We start from the raw sequence: 19,462 nt of genomic DNA, 5'->3' as shown, positions 1-19,462 counted from the left end.
ATCAGAAATTTCAGGGCAGGCCGCGAGCCCTGCAGGATAGAAAGCACCTTGGGGACGGTGAGCCACTCGCCTTCTCCCGGCATCCTGCTCTCTGGAAATGGGTGCATCCAGGTCACACTGGAAGTTCACTGTTCTTTGCTCGTCCCGAGGTTCCTTCCTGGGACGGTCCTTAGTTGAGACTATTCGTGGAGCCTTCCCTGCACCCTTCACTTGGGGGCGGCTCCCTCTCTTTTCTCCTCTTTCCAGAAAGAAACTGCCATCAGGAGGTGGCATTAATTAACAATGAACACCTGAGGAGGCATCGGGCCAGGCAGGTGATGCCAGTTTAGGAAACACCTGATACACTGGTCCCCATGGGACCACATGCCAGGAGAGCCATGGGCTGTACTCAGGCATCTTGTTTATTGAAGAAGATACTAAATCAACTGCCTATTTATTTATTTATTTATTGAGACAAGGTCTTACTCTGTCGCCCAGGCTGGAGTGCAGTGGCACAATCTCGGCCCACTGCAACCTCTGCCTCCCAGGTTCAAGCAATTCTCCTGCCTCAGCCTCCCGAGTAGCTGGGATTATAGGAACCTGCCATGGGGCCCAGCTAAGTTTTGTACGTTTTAGTAGAGACGGGGTTTCACCACGTTGGCCAGGTTGGTCTTGAACTCCTAACCTCAGGTGATCCACACGCCTCAGCATCCCAAAGTGCTGGGATTACAGGCATGAGCCACCGCGCCCAGCGTTATTTTATTTTGACATGGAGCCTTGCTCTGTTGCCCAGGCTGGAGTGCAGTGGTGTGATCTCAGCTCACTGCAACCTCTGCCTCCCGAGTTCAAGCCATTCTCCTGCCTCAGCCTCCCAAGTAGCTGGGATTACAGACACCTGCCACCATGCCCGGCTAATTTTTTGTGTTTTTAGTAGAGATGGGGTTTCATCATGTTGGCCAGGGTGGTCTTGAACTCCCGACCTCAAGTGATCTACCTGCCTTGGTCTCCCGAAGCCTTGGGATTACAGGCATGAGCCAATGCTCCTGATCGGCTTTTTTATTTTTAAGAGTCAGGGTCTCACACTGTCACCCAGGCTGGAGTGCAGTGGCTCAATCATGGGTTGCTGCAGCCTCCAACTCCTAGACTCAAGCCATCCTTGCCCCTCAGCTGCCTGAGTCACTGGGATTACAACTGTGAGCCACTGCACCTGGCTCAAACAACTACTTCCTATGATTGTTTCTTTCACTTCTGACCTTTTATGAATCCCCTCAACTTAAAAATCCAAAGGAATCACATATTATGTAATTCCATTCATATTAAATTTCTAGAATAGAGAAATCTATAGGAACTGAGACTAGATTAGTGGTTATTTGGGGTTGATAGCTAAAGGGTAGAAGGTTTCAGAGTGATGAAAATGTTCAAAATTGACTGTGATGGCAGGGTGCGGTGGCTCACGCTTGTAATCCCAGAACTTTGGGAGGCCGAGGCGGGCAGATCACAAGGACAAGAGATCGAGACCATCCTAGCCAACATGGTGAAACCTCGTCTCTACTGAAAATACAAAAATTAGCCGGGCGTCATGGTGCACGCCTGTAGTCCCAGCTACTCAGGAGGCGGAGTTTGCAGTTAGCTGAGATCCCACCACTGCACTCCAGCCTGGTGACAGAGCCAGACTTCATCTCACAAAAAAAGAAAAAAAAAAGAAAAAAAAAATTGATGATTGTACAACTCTGTGAATATATTTTAAGAAACCACTGAATGGTACACTTTTTTTTAATTGTCTTTTTTTTTTTTTGAGACGGGGTCTTGCTCTGTCTCCCAGGCTGGAGTGCAGTGGCACAATCATGGTTCACTGCAACCTCTGCCTTCTGGGTGCCTCAGCCTCCTGAGTAGCTGGGATTACAGACGTGCACCACCACGCCCGGATAATTTTGTGTATTTTTAGTAGAGATGGAGTTGGCCAGGCTGGTCTTGAACTCCTGAGCTCAGGTGATCCACCCTCCTCGGCCTCCCAAAGTGCTGGGATTATAGGTGTGAGGCACTGTGCCCACCACTATTTTTTAAATTTTTATTTATTTTTCTGACAGGGTCTCATTGTCACCCAGGCTGAAGTGCAGTGCCATGATCATAGTTGGAGCACAGTGGTGCAATCACTGTAGCCTTCACGTCCTGGGCTCAAGCAATGCTCCTGTCTCAGCCTCCAGAGTAGCTAAGACGACAAGCCTGTGCCACCACACTCAGCTAATTTTTTATTTTTGCAAAGCGGTCTCATTATGTTGCCCATGCTGGTCTCAAACTCCTGGGCTCAAACGATCCTTCCACCTCAGCCTCCCAGAGTGTTGGGATTACAGGCATGACCTACCATGTACAGCCTGAACTGTATACTTCAAATGGGTGAATTGTATAAGTATGTGAATTATATCTCAATAAAACAGTTTTTATTGTATTTATTTATTTGTTTTTGAGATGGAATCTCACTCTGTTGCCCAAGCTGGAATGCAGTGGTGCAATCTCAGCTCACTGCAACCTCCGCCTCCCGGGTTTCAGCAATTCTCCTGCCTCGGCCTCTCAAGTAGCTGAGACTACAGGCTTGGGTCACCATGCCTGGCTAATTTTTGTATTTTTAGTAGACACAGGGTTTCATCACATTGGCCAGGCCAGTCTCAAACTCCTGACCTCAAGTGATCTTCCCTCCTTGGCCTCCCAAAGTGCTGGGATGACAGGCGTGAGCCACTGCGCCCTGCCAAAGAGATTTTAAAAAATCAAATAAAAGAGAGGTTGGATGGAAAAAAAGAAAATGAACATGTACTGAACTACATTCTACACGCCGATGCTTTTATAATCACCCAATTTAAAACTCACATACCCTCCAAGGGAAATATTATTTTCCATGAAAGGACAGAGAGAGCATGGGATCCTGCTGGGGGGTGTACAGATGGTTTAAGGAATGGCAGAGGCTGCAACCCCAGTGGAGGAGCAGAAGGGCAAACAGAAGAAAGGCCCCAGGAGGGGAAAATAAGGCGGGTGACCACATGTCCTAGGTGGGGCAGTCCCAGCCCATGCCCGCCCTGCCAGTGAAATTGTAACAGTGGTCTCTTCATTCTCAAGTGCCTGGAAGATGAATTATAAGATATTTATGTATGGGTTGTTGTGTGAAATGCGTGCAGACACACACATACACACACACACACAATTACTAGAATCATGGCACCCCGCGTTCTTAAAACAACCTCCAAGCTCAGAGAGGTCTCTCCCTGATGCCGACCAAAAGGCAATCAAAACACCGATCTCTTAACTCAATGCTTAAGTCTGCGTACTTCATTTAGCATGAAGAAAAATGGTCAAAACAATCATGCAATCCATTTCCTGTGAGATTTAAAAAAAGATAAAAATTCTTTTTTTTTTTTTTTTGAGATGGAGTTTTGCTTTTGCTGCCCAGGCTGGAGTGCAGTGGCTTGATCTCAGCTCATCGCAACCTCCACCTCCCGGGTTCAAGCGATTCTCTTGCTTCAGCCTCCTGAGTAGCTGGGACTACAGGCACGTGTCACCGTGCCCAGCTAATTTTTTGTAATTTTAGTAGAGACGAGGTTTCACCGTGTTAGCCAGGATGGTCTCGATCTCCTGACCTCGTGAGCCGCCCGCCTCAGCCTCCCAAAGTGCTGGGATTACAAGCGTGAGCCACTGCACCCAGCCTAGTTTTTGTATTTTTAGTAGAGATGGGGTTTCACCATGTTGGCCAGGCTGGTCTTGAACTCCTGACCTCAAATTATCCACCCGCCTTGATCTCCCAAAGTGCTGGGATTACAGGCGTGAGCCACCTCGCCCAGCCTAACATAAAGGAAACAGTTTTTAAATAAAAATTCTTTTATCTGATGTAAACCAGACTAGATAAGGATATGTTTCATTTCTTTAATTATAAAGGTGAAATACTCGTTTATGTCACTTAATGTTTTTTTTCTGTACCCTGTAGAGCAGGGCTGACACATAGGTAGTGTGCTCAGAGTCAGCTAAAAATGATTTAATATTTAACTATAATTTTTTTATAGCAAAGTTCACCCTTTTCAGTGTACAGTTCTATGATTTTTTTTTTTTTTCTTTTTTGAGACAGGGTCTCACTCTGTCACCCAGGCTGGAGTGCAGTGGAGCACTCTCAGCTCACTGCAACCTCCCCAACCCAGGCTCAAGCAATCCTCGTGCCTCAGCCTCCTGAGTAGCTGGGACTACAGGTGTATGCCATCATGCCCAGGTCATTTTTTGCATTTTTTTTTTAATAGAGAGGAGGTTTCACCATGTTGCCTAGGCTGGTCTCGAACTCCTGTCCTTAGGTGATCTGCTGCCTTGGCCTCCCAAAGTGTTGGGATTACAAGTGTCAGTCACCCGCCTGGCCCTTATGAATTTTGACATATATAAAGTCATATAGCTACTATTAAAATCAAGGTATAAAACAGTTCTGTCACCCCCAGAATTTATTTTATTTTTTTTTTTTGAGACGGAGTCTCACTCTGTTGCCCAGGCTGGAGTGCAGTGGCGCAATCTCGGCTCACTGCAAGCTCTGCCTCCCAGGTTCACGCCATTATCCTGCCTCAGCCTCCCGAGTAGCTGGGACTACAGGCGCCCGCCACCACGCCTGGCTAAGTTTTTTTATTTTTAGTAGACGGGGTTTCACCGTGGTCTCGATCTCCTGACCTCATGATCCGCCTGCCTCAGCCTCCCGAAGTGCTGGGATTGCAGGCGTGAGCCATTGCACCCGGCCCACCCGCAGAATATTATACCACAGTAATCCCTAAACAGGCTCTGATGTCAAAAGTCTGCTATTTAACAAAAAAGAAAATAAAAATAAAAACACAAACAAAAATAGAAATTAAAAAATTAAAAAAAGAATAAAATAATAGGCAGGATGATACCAGGTGGAATTCAAAAAAAGATACTATCAGTTGGCGTCAACTATGCTACCAGTAATCATTGAAAAAACAAGTGTTTCATAATAATTATTATCATTTTTTGAGGCAGGGTCTTACTCTGTCACCCAGGCTGGAATGTAGTGGTGCAATCACAGCTCACTGCAGCCTCTGCCTCCTTGGGCTTAGGAGATCCTCCCACCTCAGCCTCCTGAGTAGTTGGAATCCCAGGCATGCGCCACCATGTTCAGCTAATTTTTGTATTTTTTGTAGAGAGGGGGTTTCGCCATGTTGCCCAGGCTGGTCTCGAACTCCTGGGCTTAAGTGATCTCCTGCCTCATCCTCCCAAAGTGCTGGGATTACAGGTGTGAGCCACTGTGCTGGGCTGAGTGTTTCATAATTATTGTACTTTCTTTGCATTTTGTACATAACAAAAAATGGAGGCAGGAATGTTGTCTTTTATATTTTATGATTTGGAACACAGCATGCATTAATAGAAAACTGAAAATAATGAAATATGACTATAAGCCAACACAGTGTTTCCCGTCCCAAGTACATTTTCCTGAGAAAATTTCACTGCACTCTAATAAAGCTCAAAATCCTTGACCGTAAGAACTTGTACCACAGAATAAAATCTCCCAAAGCTGATATAGTTATTAACCATTTTCCTACTCACATCTGAAGTGCCAGTACCATTTATTGAGATGACAGATTTTTACACAGTACTTAACTTCTTGCTCTTTTATTTTGAGATGGAGTCTTGCTCTGTGGCTCAGGCTGGAGTGCAGTGGCGCAATCTCAGCTCACTGCAACCTCTGCCTCCCGAGTAGCTGAAATTACAGGTGCATGCCACCACACCCAGCTAATTTTTGTATTTTTAGTAGAGACAGGGTTTCACCATGTTAGCCAGGCTGGTCTCGAACTCCTGACCTAAGGTGATCTGCCTGGCTCAGCCTCCCAAAGTGCTGGGATTACAGGCGTGAGCCACCGTGCCCAGCCCTTTTTGCTCCTTTAAAACTGTAGATGTAAACTCCAAAAACTTCCAAATCTCATTTTGTTTTCCCAGCAATCCTGGAGGACCTTCTGTCCTTCTAATGTAATATTTTACTAATGAAAAGCAAATACCTAGAAAAATCTCCAGCCTACAGGTCAAATCCAGACTGCAGCCTATTTTTGTAAATTAAGCTTTGTCAGAACACAGTCACATTCACTTGTTTACATCTTGTCTACAGCTGCTTTCCTGCAAAGGAAGGTTTGCATGCATGTGACAAAGACCCCATGTCCCCAAAGCCAAAAATATTTACTATCCTTACAAACAAGGTTTGTCCATCACTGATCTAGAATCTGTATCTATCCCTTACAACCTTTCATCGTTTGGAATGTCATCCACTCCCTTTATGAAAACTCTGAAATCTTGAAATAGTGGCCTGATTTATTTTTAAAAACTGTTCCTAGATTTTTCTTTCCAAAGGTTAATTTTTCAGGTTTTAAAGGGCTTAGATTTCTGGTTTTGTTCTGGTTTTCAGACAGTCTCGCTGTGTCCTCCAGATCAAAGTGCAGTGGTAAGATCACTTACCATGAACGGCTAATTTTGTGATTTTTTATTTTTATTTTTTTGTAGAGACAAGGTTTCACTATGTTGCCCAGGCTGGTCTTAAACTCCTAGGCTCAAACCATTCTCCTGTCTCAGCCTCCCAAAACACTGGAATTACAGGAATGAGACACTGCGCCCAGACTCAGGGCTTGTTTTCTGTTTTGTTTTGCTTTTTTCTTTTGAGACAGGGTCTTGCTCTATCACCCAGACTGGAGTGTAGTGGCATGATCATAGCTCCCTGCAGCCTGGGATTCCCAAGCTCTAGTGATCTTCCCACCTCAACCTACCAAGTAGCTGGGACCATAGGCGCACACCACTGTACCCACCTAACTTTTGTATTATTATTACTTTTTTTGGTAAAGATGGAGTTTTGCCATGTTGCCCAGGCTGGTCTTGAACTCCTGGACTCAAGCGATCCTCCTGCCTCAGCCTCCTAAAGTGCTGGGATTACAGGCATGAGCCATCACACCCAGCCACAGGGCTTAGTTTTAATTAATAAATTCTACCTGCTTCACAGCTCAGCCTACAAGTACAAACTCAAGGGTACACGATTCACCATACAACAAAAATGTATTAAGCACCTACAATGTAAAAACGTATACTAGTGGCCAGGCGAGGTGGCTCACATCTGTAATCCCAGCACTCTGGGAGTCAGAGGCGGGCAGATCACCTGAGGTCAGGAGCTCCATACCAGCCCGGCCAACATGGTGAAACCCTGTCTCTACTAAAAATACAAAAAAAAAAAAAAAAAAAAAAGGACAGGTGTGGTGGTGGGCGCCTGTAATCCTAGCTACTTGGGAGTCTGAAGCAGGGAGAATTGCTTGAACCCAGGAGGCGGAGGTTGCAGTGAGCCAAGATCGTGCCATTGCACTCCAGCCTGGGCAACAAGAACAAAACTCCATCTCAAAAAAAAAAATTAGCTGGGCATGGTGGCACGCTCCTGTAATCCCAGCTACTCAGGAGGCTGAGGCAGGAAAATCTCTTGAACTCAGGAGGCAGAGGTTGCAGTGGGATGTGATCGTGCCACTGTTACTTCAGCCTGGGCGACAGAGCAAGACTCCGTCCCCACCCCCCAAAAAAATGTATACTGATGGCAAGGAGTGTAGGGGAATCACAAGCAATACAGTAAAAGAAGCCAGACACCGGTGAAATGGCCCCAGGGCATGTAGGAATGCAGATGAATCAACTGGGAGGACAAGAGAAATGAAGGGCCAGGAGTCTCCCCCTTATCTTCGGGGGACTCGTTCCAAGACCCTCAGTGGATGCTTGGAACTGCGAATAGTGCCAAACCCTAAATCTATTATGTTCTTTTTTTTTTTTTTTTTTTGAGATGGAGTCTCACTCTGTCGCCCAGGCTGGAGTGCAGTGTCGTGATCTGGGCTCACTGCAACCTCTGCCTCCCAGGTTCAAGCAATTCTCCTGCCTCAGCCTCCCGAGTAGCTGGGATTACAGGTGTGCACCACCACGTCCGGCTAATTTTTGTATTTTTAGTAGAGACAAGGTTTCACCATGTTGGTGAGTCCGGGCAATATAGTGGGACCAGCCCGGCAACATAATGGGACTCTGCCTCTACAAAAAAATTAAAAATTAGTCAGGTGTGGGGGTGCAGGCCTGTGGTCCCAGCTATTCAGGAGGCTGAGATGGGAGAATTGCTTGAGCCCAGGAGGTCAAGGCTGCAGTGAGCTGTTATCCCACCATTTCAACAGGGCGAGACCCTGGGCAACAGGGCAAGACTCTGTCTCAAGAGAAAAAAAAGAAGGCCCGCCAGGCGCAGTGACTCATGCCTGTAATCCCAGCACTTTGGAAGGCTGAGGTGGTTGAATCACCTGAGGTCAAGATTTTGAGATCAGTCTAGCCAACATGGTGAAACCCCATCTCTACTAAAAGCATAAAAATGAGCTGGGCGTGGTGGTGCACGTCTGTCATCCCAGCTACTCTGGAGGCTGAGGCAGGAGAATAGCTTGAATCCAGGAGGCGAAGCTTGCAGTTAGCCGATATCGCAATACTTCACTCCAGCCTGGGTGACAGGGCAAGACTCTGTCTCAAAAAAAAAAAAAAAAAAAAAAAAAAAAAAAAGGCAAAGGTGACAGGTATAGAATTTTCAACTTGCATCAGGTCAGCATTCAATAAGTTCTGGATTTTGGAACAGATCAAATTTTGGATTTTTGGATTAGAGATGTTCAACCTGTACATGCACACCTATGATGAATTTTAATTTATAAATTAGGCACAGTAAGAAATTAACAATAATAAAATAGAATAAGTGTATCAAGTACTGTAATGCTATGTGAATGTGATCTCTCTCTCTCGATCTCTCTCTCTCAATATAACTTGTTGTAACGTACTTACCCTTCTTCTTCTTCTTGTAATGATGTGAGAATCTATGCCTGAATCTGTGTAACCATCCCTTACTCGCAGTAAATGGCTTGGTGTCAGTTTCAGAGCATCCCTTGCTGAAGTCTTGGTATAGGCTCAAGGCTTTCTGGCGCAACACGTTGCTGTCAATGGGAACACGTTTTCTGTTCATCTCTTCCACCCACAAATGCAGTGCCTGTTCCATCTTAACTAAGCACTTATCACGCACCGTGGCCGTCACTTTAGCAGTTGGAGGTGAGACAGCAAAACTAGCACGAATTTCTTTTTCCTTCTTCACAATTTCACGGATGGAAGATTCATTCTTCCCGTAGATCTTAGCAACCTCAGCATAGGATTTTTTTTCTTTCCTGATTAAGTCGAGAACTTTCACCTTTTCACTTAGAGGAAGCACTTTACGGCTTCTCTTTGGCCTGTCCAAATTCCCAGCATCACTACTCTTGTGCTTTGGGGCCATTATGACGGAAAATAAGGGTGACTTGAACACATACACTGGGACACTGTGACGGTCGATCTGATAACCGAGCCAGCTACTAAGTGACTATGGGTGCGGAGCGCCCACAGCGTGGGGACGCTGAACAAAGGGGACGATTCACTGCCAGGCTGCACAGCGCGAGATTTCATCACAGCGTGCAATTTAAAATTTATAAATTGTTTATTTCTGGAATTTTCCATGTAATATTTTCAGACCACGGTTGACCTCCGGTAACTGAGACAGCGGGTAAGGGGGGAAAACTGTACTTTCAGGTTCCGCAGCCTGAGAATGAGAGAAGGGACTGTGCATGCTGAAGGCGTGGGGGAAGAGCCAGGGCCCTGGGGAGCAGACGTCAGGGACCAAACAGGCAGACAGGCAGGAAGAACCGTGACCCACTCCAAATCGCCACTGAAGATTGATCCCAACTGCAGGCTGGTGCCAAGCCCCGCATCCACGGAAGTCACATAGCCTATGATGCCTTCCTCTCCAAATGGAAGCAAAGAGGAGAAAAGGCTGCTGGAGTCTTCAGTTGCAGCCGTGAGCAATCTCCAACTGGCCAGTTTCCAAGCTTATATCTAGACATCTGCTTACTTCAAATTACCAGCACGAAACTAAAACACGATTTTTTATTTTCCTTAAAACACAAAGCTTGGCCCAGCAATTCCAGTCCTTGGTATACACCTATGAGAATTGAAAACAAATGTCCGCACAAAAACGTGTACACCAATGTTCATACCAGTATTATTCATAACAGCCAAAAGGTGGAAATGACCCAAATAGCCATCAATGGATGGAAAATCAAAATGCTGTGTATTCATATCATGGATTTTTATTCAGCCATAAAGAAGGAAAGAAGCCAGACACACAAAAAACTTGGGATGATTCTATCCACACGAAATGTCCAGAATAGGCAAATCCATGGAGACAAAAGTGATTGCCAGGGGCTGGGGGTAGGGACAGGGTGGGGACCGGGGAATGACGGCCTAATGGGATTGGAGTTTCTTCTCCTCGGGTGCTGAAAACGTTCTGCAATTAGTGGCAAAGGCTGCACAACTCTGTGCACTGAATTATTCACTCTTAAAAGGTGAATTTTACAATGGATCTCAACGACGCTGTTATTAAGAAACAAGAAAGCGTGGGCTTGAGGGGTGGAGAATACAGCCCTGCGAAACTTTTTCCCCCTTGAACTGGAAACCAGAATTGCAACGGGAAATTCCCGGGCCTCGGCCTTTTTCCTTGGGAGTCTGGATTGGTTTTTCGCCAACAAACAGATCCCCGGAGACCGTCGCGACGACCGTATCGACGGACAAAACCCACAACCTGGGCCTCTGGGCGCGCGTGACGTCAGGGGGCGGATCCGAGGCGCAGTTGCGGGGTAACAGCGGCGGCCCCGCCCCCTCATCTAACCAATCAAGCGCGTCCGCACGCAGCGCGAGCGCCACACGTACGCCGGGCGGAGCGTGACGTCACGCACACCCCCCCGCTCGGCCAATCAGGAAGGACAGGGATGCGCGTTCCGTGCGTACGACCATTGCCCCCGCGGCAAGGCTTCCCCGCCCCCACCCTCACACCTCTGGTCCTGCCCGTGGGGACCCGGGTTCGGGGTGGGGGGGCCTCGCCTCGGGGCGCCGGGGTGTGCCGGGGTGCTACCTCCCGCTGCGGCCGGGTGACCTCCCTTCCCCAGGCCCTCGGGAGTAGGACGTTCCGAAAGGCAACCCGCCCTTAATGGCGGCGGCGGCGGCGGGGGCGGGGTACGCACCTGAGGGCGCCGGGCCGCGCCGGGCCGGCCGCGGAGTCAGAGGCCTGGGCCGCCTGGGAGCGGCCGATGGCCGAGGGCTGCGGCCGGGAGCCCTGCGCGGGGGACGAGCACGCTGCGGGGCGTGTGGGCGGCGGCCGAGGCCCCTGCTTGCCACTCGCCCTCCTTTTTCTCTTTCTTTCTTTCTTTCCCCCCCCTTTTCCCCCCTTTTTTTGTTTGCTTCCTGGAAGGCAGCCTCGACTCGTGTGTCCGCAGCGCCCCAAGTGGGAGTCGCCGTTTCCGGTGCTGTCGAATCCAATTTAGCCGCGCTGTGCGTTTGCTTGGAGGCGTGCAGCCTGGTCCCCCGAGGTCCAGACCCGCTCAGCCATCGCTGATTGTGGCATGGATTGCTGGCGGGGCCTTTCTCACCCCGGACACCGCCCTCAAACGTGCATGCAGTTGCTTGCTGTTATTTAATTTTCTTTTTTTTTTTTTTTGAGACGGAGTTTCACTCTTGTTGCCCTGGTTGGAGTGCAATGACGCGATCTTGGCTCACTGCAACCTCAGCCTCCCGGGTTCAAGCGATTCTCCTGCCTCAGCCTCCCAAGTAGCTGGGATTACAGGCATGTGCCACCAAGCCCGGCTGATTTTCTATTTTTAGTAAAGACAGGGTTTCTCCATGTTGGTCAGGCTGGTCTCAAACTTCGACTTCAGGTGTTCCGCCCACCTCAGCCTCCCAAAGAGCTGGGATTACAGGCAGGAGCCACCGCGCCTGGCCTTTTCTTCTTCTTCTTCTTTTTTTTTTTTTTTTTTTTTTTTACGTGATTGCAGTTTGTACCAGCAGAGCAGATCACCACCAGTAACCGGTGAATCTGGGCCTTAAAGTCCTCGAGTTTTTTCTGATAAACTGCAACATTCTGTCCTGACCTTTTCTGATAGAGTGGGTGGCATCACCAGCCAATCATGGGCATAGTCGGACATTATAGTAGTCTGACTGAATTATATATCTATTTTTTTCTTAGATGGAGTTTCATTCTTGTTGCCCAGGCTGGAGTGCAGTGTCACCATCTTGGCTCATTACAATCTCCACCTCCTGGGTTCAAGGGATTCGCCTGCCTCAGCCTCCCAAGTAGCTGGTATTACAGGTCTGCACCACCACGCTCTGCTAATTTTGTATTTTTAGTAGAAACGGGGTTTTACCCTCTTGGCCAGGCTGGTCTCCAACTCCTGACCTCAGGTGACGCGCCCACCTCTGCCTCCCAAAGTGCTGGGATTACAGGTGTGAGCCACCGCGCCTGGTCACATATTTATTTTTAAATATCTCAAAAAGAGAATAAGAGAAATTGTTTACCCGTGGCTCAGAATTAACGTTTTTTTTGCTGTTTTTTCTTTTTGCTTTCTTTTGGGACAAGGTCTCTGTTGCCCGGGCTGGAATGCAGTGGTGTCATCCTAGCTCAGTGTAGCTTCAGACTCCTGGGCTCAAGCAATCCTCCTGCCTTGGCCTTCCAAAGTGCTGGGATTACAGTGGCTAATTTTTAAATGTTTTGTAGGGACAGAGTCTGTGTTCCCTAGGCTGGTCTTAAACTCTAGGCTCAAGTGATCCTCCCACCTCGAATTCCTGAGTAGCTGGGACTCCCGGCATTTACCCCCAGGCCCGACTAATTTTTTAAAAAAATTGTAGAGACTGGGGTCTTGCTTTGTTGCCCAAGCTGGCTTCAAGCTCTTGGGCTCAAGGGATCCTCCTGCTTTGCCTCCGAAAGTGTTGGTGTTGCAGGCATGCATGAGCCACTGCACCCAGCCTGCTTCATATTTTCATTTTTTTTTTTTTCCTTTTGAGACAGAGTCTTGATCAGTTGTCCAAGCTGGAGTGCAGTGATGAGATGATAGCTCACTGCAGCCTCAACCTCCCCAGCTCAAGAAATCCTCCCACCTCAGTCTCCCTGAGTAGCTGGGACTGCAGGCAGGTGCCACCATGCCCAGCTAGTTAAAATTGTTTTTCTAGAGAGGGATCTCACTGTGCTGCCCAGGCTGGTCTGAAACTCTTAGGCTCAAGCGATCCTCCTGTCTCTGCTCCCAAAGCGCTGGGATTACAGGCATGCAGCCCCGTGCCCAGCCCACTTAGTCCTTGTTGAAACATTGCTGGGTGTTCTGCCTACTTTTGTGGCTGCTGCTGGTCCTTCTCTTTTTCCCAGCCTTTACATGGTGCAGGTGTAAGAGTTCAGTGTTGGATCTCTCTGCTGTCTGCTCTCACTCCTTAGATGAATCTCCTCCAGTCTTAGAGCCTTAAATACATTTTAAGGTTACATTTTCATATCGTTATGACTCCCAAATATTTATCTCCAGCCCAGACCATTCCCCTAAACTCCACATCTACTCCACTGCCTGCTTTGAAATCTTCACTTGTACAGTGACTTAAGAAAAACTTTTTTTCTCTTGGAGAATAAGGCATCCCAAGAAGAACATGTCTCATGCTCCCCACACTTCCTCCTGCAGTCTTCTCCAGCTCAATGAATGAAACTCCATTCCTCCACTTACTCAAGCCAGAAGGCTTGGAAGCATCTTATTCCTCCCACACCCCACACCATTCCTTCAGACACCTCTGGCAGCTCTAACTTTGCCCAGATTCTACAACTTTCTCTGTCTCTTTTTTTTTTTTCTGCTATGTGTGTTGAGGGGAGAGGGACTTGCTGCGTCACCCAGGTTGGAGAGCAGTGGTACAATCATAGCTCACCGCAGCCTCAGCCTCCTGCACTCAAGCAGTCCTCCCACATCAGCCTCCCGAGTAGGTGGGACCCCAGGCGCACATCAACTCACCCGGCAAATTTTTAAAATTATTTGGCCAGGCGCAGTGGCTCACGCTTGTAATCCCAGCACTTTGAGAGGCCGAGGTGGGCGGATCACAAGGTCAGGAGTTCAAGACCAGCCTGGTAAAACCTTGTCTCTACTAAAAATACAAAAAGTAGCTGGGCGTGGTGGCGGGCGCCTGTAATCCCAGCTACTCGGGAGGCTGAGGCAGGAGAATTTCTGGAACCTGGGAGGCAAAGGTTGCAGTGAGCCAAGGTCACGCCACTGCACTCCAGCCCGGGCAATAGAGCAATACTCCATCTCAAAAAAAAAAAAAAAAAAAAAAAAAATTATTTGTAGAGGCTGGGTGTGGTGGCTGACACCTATAATCCTAGCACTTTGAGAGCCCAAGGCGGTTGGATTGCCTGAGCTCGGGAGTTTGAGACCAGCCTGGGCAACATGGTGAAACCCCGTCTCTACTAAAATACAAAAGAAATCAGTGGCGGCATGCGCCTGTAGTCCTAGCTACTCAGGAGGCTGAGGCAGGAGAATTGCTTGAACCCAGGAGGTGGAGGTTACAGTGAGCCGATATCACACCACTGCACTCCAGCCTGGGTGACAGAGCAAGACTCTGTCTCTACGAAAAAAAAATATATATGTATATTTGTAGAGACAGGGTCTCCCTGTGTTGCCCAGGCTGATCTCAAATTACTGCTCTCAGGGGATCCTCCTGTCTCCTTCCTCAGCCTCCCAAACTGTTGGGATACAGGCATGAGCCACTGAGCCTGGCCTCTACCACTTTCTGATGGCCCCCACTACCACCTCACGAGTCCAAGCCAACACTGTCTCTTGCTATAGACTCCTAATTTCTCTCCTTAATTCTGCCCTTAACCCTCTTTCATTCTCAACACAGTAACAAGAAGAATCTTGTACAATGTAACTCATTTCACTCTTCTCAAAAATGTCCATTTCAGAGTAAAGGTCCTAATTTACGCCTTCCGTCCAAGACGAAGTAACAAAGACCAGATTTACCCTCCCAGCTGCGACAATAAACAAAAAAATGCATGAAACAATGTGTTTTTCAAGACACTAGACATCAGGTGACAAAAGATAGTGTTGGAGAGATGGTAAATGTGAGGTGAGCCCTGCAATTGCTTAGCTGGAGAACTAAGAGGCCAGCTGACTTCCTTGGTTGTAACAGAGTTGAGTCCAGAAAGAACAAGGTAACTGCAGCTTATAAGGAAGAGTGCCACAGAGAGAGTTCTGCACAGAGAGAACCCCAGAGATCTGCAGAGAAACCCCTGGATATGTAGCAGAGTACATCAGCACACACGTGTGACATAATTACTTGCTTCTTGGGAAAGAACCATCTGAATGCATTGGAATAGTGCTTGACACTCCGGGCCAAGAATGGTGCCTGTTCAGAATTCACAGGTCATTGGGTAGAGGACTAAGCAAGGTCTTGCCTCATTAGAGGGGAAAATTAGCCTTAGATTGCACACTGCCTAATACCCACCTAACAGGGCATAACAGCAAAACTTGAATGCATCAAATGGTTCCCAAGTAATTTTTTTTTTTTTTTTTTTGAGACGGAATCTCTGTCTCCCAGGCAGGAGTGCAGTGGCGTGATCTCAGCTCACTGCAGCCATTGTCTCCCAGGTTCAAATGATTCTCCTGCCTCAGCCTCCCTAGTAGCTGGGATTACAGGTGTGCACCACCATACCCAGCTTTTTTTTTTTTTTTTTTTTTTTTTTGAGACAGAGTCTTGCACTGTTGCCCAGGCTGGAGTGCAGTGGGTCAATCTCAGCTCACTGCAACCTCCACCTCCCAAGTTCACGCAATTCTCCTGCCTCAGCCTCCCAAGTAGCTGGGATTACAGGCGCACACCACCACACCCGGCTAATTTTTTGTCTTTTCAGTAGAGACAGGGTTTCACTATGTTGGCCAGACTGGTCTCGAACTCCTGATATCGTGATCTGCCCGCCTTGGCCTCCCAAAGCCAGCTAATTTTTTTGTATTTTTAGTAGGGACGGGGTTTCACCATGTTGGCCAGGCTGGTCTCAAACTCCTGACCTCAAGTAATCCTTCTGCCTCTGCCTCCCAAAATGCTGGGATTACAGGCATGAGCCACTGTGCCCGTTTCCAAGTAACTTAACTGTATTCCAGAACAAAGCTCAAGAAGAGTTATGGTAATACAAATATATCCAGTTTCAAGAAAGGTAAAATTCACAGCATCTGGTGTCCAAGCAGATTACTGACATACAAATAAACAGGAACATATGACCCGTAATGAGGAGAATAAACAATGTAAATCAACCCAGAACTCACCCAGATATTAGTATTAGCAGAAAAGGACATTAAAACAATCATTATAACTATTTCAAATGCTCAAAAGTTAAGTAGAGGCGTGGGAAATATTAAGAAGACCCAAATCGAACTTCTATAGATAAAATCTACATGAGATTTTTTTTTGTTTTTGTTTTTGTTTCTGTTTTTTGAGACACAGTCTCGCTCTGTCGCCCAGACTGGAGTGTAGTGGTACGGTCTTGGCTCACTGCAACCTCTGCCTCCCAGGTTCACACCATTCTCCTGCCTCAGCCTCCCAAGTAGCTGGGACTACAGGCGCCCGCCACCATGCCCGGCTAATTTTTGTATTTTTAGTAGAGACGGGTTTCACCATATTGGCCAGGCTGGTCTTGAACTCCTGACCTTGTGATCCGCCTGCCTCAGCCTCCCAAAGTGCTGGGATTACAGGCGTGAGCCACCGCGCCTGGTCAAGGTTTTTTTTTCTGAAACAGAGTCTAGCTCTGTTGCCCAGGCTGGTGTGCAGTGGTGCAATCTCAGCTCACTGCGTCCTCTGTCTCTCAGACTCACGTGATTCTCCTGCCTCAGCCTCCCAAGTAGCTGGGACTACAGGTCATGCCACCACGCCCGACTAATTTTTCTATTTTTAGTAGAGATGGGATTTCACCATGTTGGCCAGACTGGTTTCAAACTCCTGACCTCAAGTGATCCTCCCGCCTCAGGCTCCCAAAGTGTTGGGATTATAGCCGTGAGCCACTGCACCCAGCCTACAACGAGATTTTTTTCTAAAAAGTACACTGGATGGGATTAATGACAAATTAGACATTGCAGACGAAAAGGTTAGTGAACTTGAAGGCACAGCAATAGTAACTATCACAAAGAGAAAAACACACAGAGAAAAAAGAATTTTAAAAAAAAAGCATTAATGAGCTTTGGGACAACTTCAAGTAATCTAATACACAAATGAAATCTGTAGCGGAGAGGAGAGACAATTGTCTGAACATAATAAAAACTATAAACCAGGCCAGGTGCAGTGCCTCACGCCTGTAATCCCAGCACTTTGGGGGGCTGAGGCGGGCAGATCACTTGAGGTCAGGAGTTGGAGACCAGCCTGGCCAACATGGTGAAACCCCGTCTCTACTAAAAATACAAAAAATAAGCCAGGCATGGAGGCATGCGCCTGTAAGTCCCAGCTACTTGGGAGGCTGAGGTGGGAGAATCACTTTGAAACCCAGGAGGTGGAGGTTGTAATGAGCCAAGATCACGTCACTGTACTCCAGCCTGGGGAACAGAGTGAGACCCTGTCTCAGGAAAAAAAAAAAAAAAAAAAAAAAAAAGGAAAGAACGAAAGATAAAGAAAAGGAAAGAAATTAATAACAGAAGGTGCTTGACAAATCCCCAAATATTTGGAGACCAAATAACACACTTCTAAATAAACTATGGAATAAAGAAGAAATGAAAAGGGATATTAGAAAGTCTTTTGAACTAAATGAAAATAAAAAAACACACACACACATCAGAATTGGTGAGATGCCGCACAGAACACCTATATTAGGAAAAAGGAAATGTCTTGAATAAATAAATTCAGCTACTTAAGAAACAAGAAAAATAAGAGAAAATTAAATACAAATTAAGCAGGAGAGAGGAGAGGGACTAATAAAGGTAAAATCTGAACTCAATGAAATAGAACACAGAAAAAACAATAGAGAAAATCAGTGATCCCAAAGCTGCTTTTGTGGGATGGTTTATGAAACTGACAAACTTCTAGCTAGACTGGACAGAAAAGAAAATGAAGACACAACCTACCAATTTTAGGAATTAAAGAGATGAAATCACTACAGATTCTACAGATATTAAAAAGATAATAAGGGAAAACTATAAGCAAGATTATGGTATTAAGTTCAACAACTTAGATGAAATGGACATATTTCTTGAAAGACACCAATTACCAAAGCTCACTCAAGAAGAAAAGGATAACCTGAATAGCTCTATAACTATTAAAGACATTGAAATTATAGTTAGGCCGGGTGCGGTGGCTCACACCTGTAATCCCAGCACTTTGGGAGGCCGAGGTGGGCAGATCACCTGAGGTCGGGAGTTCAAGACTAGCCTGGCCGACATGGTGAAACCCCGTGTCCACTAAATATACAAACAATTAGCAAGGCATGGTGATGGGTGCCTGTAATCCCAGCTACTCGGGAGGCTGAGGCAGGAGAATCGCTTGAACCTGGGAGGCGGAGGTTGCGGTGAGCTGAGATCGTGCCATTGCACTCCAGCCTGGAAAACAAGAGTGAAACTCTGTCTCCAAAAAAAAAAAAAAAAAAAAAAGAAATTATAGTTAAAAACCTTGGCCGGGCGCGGTGGCTCAAGCCTGTAATCCCAGCACTTTGGGAGGCCGAGATGGGCGGATCACGAGGTCAGGAGATCGAGACCATCCTGGCTAACACGGTGAAACCCCGTCTCTACTAAGAAATACAAAAAAAAAAATAGCCGGGCGAGGTGGCGGGCGCCTGTAGTCCCAGCTACTCGGGAGGCTGAGGCCGGAGAATGGCGTGAACCCGGGAGGCGGAGCTTGCAGTGAGCTGAGATCCGGCCACTGCACTCCAGCCTGGGCTACAGAGCGAGACTCCGTCTCAGAAAAAAAAAAAAAAAAAAAAAAAAAAAAAAAAAAAAAAAAAAAAAAAACCTTTCTACAGGTCAGGTGCAGTGGTTCACGCCTGTAATCCCAGCACTTTCGGGAGGCCGAGTTGGGCAGATCACTTGAGGCCAGGAGTTTGAGACCAAACTGGCCAATGTGGTGAGACCCCATCTCTACAAAAAACAAAAACAAAAATTAGCCAGGCATCGTGGTGGGTGCCTGTAATCCCAGCTATTCAGGAGGCTGAGGCACAAGAATTGCGTGAACCTAAAAAAGGCGGAGGTTGCAGTTAGCTGAGATCATGCCACTGCACTTCAGCCTGGGCAACAGAGTGAGACTCTGTCTCATAAAAAAAATGTGTGTGGAATCCCAAGGGATGATGAATAGCCAAAATAATTTCTAAAAGAAAAAACAAAATTGGATGATTCACAGTTCCTGATTTCAAAACTTATTACAAAGCTACTGTAATCAAAACAGTTTGGTACTGGCATAAAGGCAGACATATGGAATAGAATAGAAATCCAGGATATAAACCCTCACACATATGGTCAGATGATTTTTGACAAGGTTACCAAGACCATTCAATAGAGAAAGGACAGTCTTTTCAATAAATGGTGCTGGGAAAACTGGATAGCCATATGCCAAAAAATGAAGTGGCATCTTTACCTTACCTTGAATGATA

The 19,462-nt window shown here is 46.9% G+C and overlaps 1 protein-coding gene across 1 annotated transcript in view; it reads right to left on the bottom strand.

Annotated features, from left to right (window-relative positions):
• Nucleotides 1-11,494, bottom strand: part of LOC112621404 (general transcription factor II-I repeat domain-containing protein 2B) — a 62,496-nt gene extending 51,002 nt beyond the window's left edge. Inside the window, exon 1 of the mRNA XM_025380819.1 lies at nt 11,079-11,494. The gene's annotated coding sequence lies outside the window, so the exon portion shown is untranslated. The remainder of the gene's footprint in view (nt 1-11,078) is intronic.
• Nucleotides 11,495-19,462: the final 7,968 nt, after the last annotated feature.

The sequence above is a fragment of the Theropithecus gelada genome, chromosome 3 (genome assembly GCF_003255815.1).
Source record: "Theropithecus gelada isolate Dixy chromosome 3, Tgel_1.0, whole genome shotgun sequence".
Taxonomy (NCBI): domain Eukaryota; kingdom Metazoa; phylum Chordata; class Mammalia; order Primates; family Cercopithecidae; genus Theropithecus; species Theropithecus gelada.
Note: the sequence above shows the minus strand (reverse complement) of the source record. Positions and strands in the feature narration are given on the sequence as shown.